Raw genomic sequence first — 3269 nt, forward strand, 5'->3', positions numbered from 1 at the left:
TTGAATCTGTTTTATTCTCACCTGGAAACTAGACAACAGTGTATATATTTGTGTGTTTCTGTATGTATATGTGTGTGCATGTGTGTGTGTCCTTGTGTGGGTGCCTAGTCACACGATGGGAAACAAAGTCAAGCAATCTAGGGAATGCTTTTACCACCTTGAAATATTTGGCTGATTTACAGTCAATTGAAATTTAAGTATGATAATCTCATTTTGTTTACTTCAAATGGTTAGTGTCAGTTCTAAACCAGGTGTGCTTGTGAGGATAACTTGCATTATGATCAGTCAAATGCAGAGGAGACCCACACAGTGATGACCTGTGTATGCCATGGAGGAGGCTGATTCAGCTAAGCAGTCATGATGAGTTTAGGATTTGAATGTACGATTTATATTTGTATATAATCATCATTGCCTATTAGTTCTGTTTCAAGGAAGGGCATCAGATCCGTGTATTATCTACTGTAATTTCTTTTGATTTATGTGTCTTTTGTTAATTCGTATTCTTTATTGGCAATAAATTTTGTGTTTGTATTTCGTGTTTAGTGTTCGTTCCTTTTTATTTAATTGGAGGTGGTTGTCCCTGAGAAAGAAGAGAGAGTCTCAGCAGAATTAAGGAGAGTTTATCTCGAAGGAATCTCCTGTATATGATTTTGTTGGTTTAATGTATTTTAAAAAGAACTTGGAAATTCTCATAATAGCCAGTCCTTAGGCCTTCTGTATGGGTAAGATATACTAATATCTATGCTCACACTCTACATACAGTTAACCCCGCCTTTACATGGTATCGCACATTGCCACATCATTATCATTCACAACCTAACTCTTCCCCAATTCACACGCATCCCCTAGGATAACTCAATGGGCGGTGGTAACGTACATGCAACTTGTCACACTTAGCAAGAGTAAGCTGGAAGATCAAGGGTTAAAGGTCAAGGGCCAAGGTTAAACAGTGAAGGCATGCCATTTTTTTTTTTTTTTTTTTTTTTTTTTTTTTTTTTTTTTAACTAAAATAAAAAAAGAACATTGATTTTGTTCTCACTTCCCTTAACCTTTTCCACACTGGTTTAACTTAAGCACAAATCCCGTCAGCAGAACTTGGGTCTCCTCGGGCACCTACATTAAAATATTATTCAAATTCTGCAACTCGGACTGGTTTCATGGATGACACAAGCCATTGCTATACCGAATCATCAATATAGTCACTGGATGGTTCATGTTGAGTTTTTAAAACTATTCAATTTGTGAGTTTATACAAAAAGGCAAATTAACAAATCGAGAAGTAATTAAGGCTGCATATACACAGTATTTTCCATAACGTCAGTAATATCCATTTCTCATCTGTGCTGGCTGGTGATTCGCCCTCTGACACGACTATTATAACCCCTCTAACAACGTGGAAAATTAACCGACGTCGAAAGCCAGGAATTTAGATGCGCTGACTACTCCATTCGCCATCCACTCAGGCGAAATCGACGTCCCCTCACAGTTAAAGGGTTTTCCCTGTTGATACTCATACAGCAGTATTAATATGAGTAGACACAATGTTAATGGTTTGCTTTTCTGCAGAGTACGCAGTTACAGATGTCTATGGAGATGTTATGTCACTAGGGGGAAGAATCTTAAACATCTTCAATAACTTGTGTATATAAAGCACGAGTGATCATACAGAATAACAAAAGAGAATATTACAAAAATGGAAATGAAGGAAACTTTAAAAATAAGAACAAGTGTGTAACAATGAAACAATATTACCCGTTTGTTTACTCATGTAAATGGAAAGATCACCCGACGCAAAAAAAGACGATGCTGGCGAGTTTAATTGACAAATTCCTTTCCATTAGCGATGTGCGGCTCCGTGGAATTCCGAATATGTTAGTTTTCTACTTCATGGGCGTGAATAATACTGTTGGTGTAGCAGTGGCGGTTGATCGAAGTAAAGGCTGTTGTTCAGTAAGAGATGCCCGTATATATATTTTTAAGGCTTTCAATGCAGTGATGTCAAGAACAAAAACAAAGATCAATGTACTGAAGAAACTACTGTCTATAATGCTAGTGGACAGTTAATTATCAAAGTACCTTAGTATATGTAAATTGATTATATAATCACAATCATGGCTTACATAAGGTAATGGAAGTGTTCATACTGCCCCATCCTCCCTCATACTCTGTAAAGAGAGGAATTAAAAGTGGTAAACTGGTTAAGTAAGGATAAAACAGGATCCTTGAGCGTAAATATAAGGAATATGTGATAACCAAGATTTTGACTTGGATAATAGGCTATTTATCGTTTGTCAGTGTCTGTGACTAATAATTTAAACTGTGGTGTAAGAATCGCCAAGACGTGGATATAGAACGATTCAAAGTAGACATTTGGACAATATTCACAGGTCACAGCTGCTGGACACTGACGATGACGTTTTATAGAAGTGAGTGTCACAAGATTTGGATGCTGGTTGTAAAATCAATCTTTATATATTTTAAACTATCTTTCTGTTAAAAAATAACTGTTTGGATTATGCTGATTTTCAGGGTGATCTTTATATATTTTAAGACCATTTTTCTTCTATAAGTAAAACAACTTGTCTGTAAAAGCTGTCTTTGGATTATGCCGATTGTAAAAAACATCTTCTATATGTATTCTAGCAGCTTTTAATATATCAAAATAGAATTCTCTTCGACTTTCATTTACAGAGATATGACAATCAACAGAACTATATTCCATACACTAATCTAATTTAATCTTGATGTGATAACGAGAGTCAATTCTAGCTTGGTTAATCAACCAAAATTATGGATACAAAATCGATGTTTTTATTTACTTCTATTTTCATTTCTTAGGGCTCGATGAATGGTTTTCAGTCGGTTATCATTATGACAAACATTGGGCATTGTTACAACAGGTCATCCATTATCAAAATTGCAAGTTCCAAAATACTGCTGTTATTCATAATAAAACAAGAATGTTGTCAAGACTTGCGTTTTGAGTTGCTAATGATTATGGAACCAATATTAATGTTTCTTCGTACAAGTTATGAACTACATTCAATTCATTTCTTCGCTTTCCTCATCTGAATGATTCCCATGGTCACTACAAGTCACTAACTAAACATGATAACAAATGGATTAGAACGACGACCCTCGCACAATGGCAGTAGACTGTGCAGGATATTTTTTTTGTGGCAAGTTCAAGTGGCTGAGCTGCAGGAAATGCCTACTGCTTGACGTCCACAACTGAATACATGACGTCGCTTAAGTGGATCTGCTGTACC

The sequence above is a fragment of the Penaeus chinensis genome, chromosome 43 (assembly GCF_019202785.1).
Source record: "Penaeus chinensis breed Huanghai No. 1 chromosome 43, ASM1920278v2, whole genome shotgun sequence".
Taxonomy (NCBI): domain Eukaryota; kingdom Metazoa; phylum Arthropoda; class Malacostraca; order Decapoda; family Penaeidae; genus Penaeus; species Penaeus chinensis.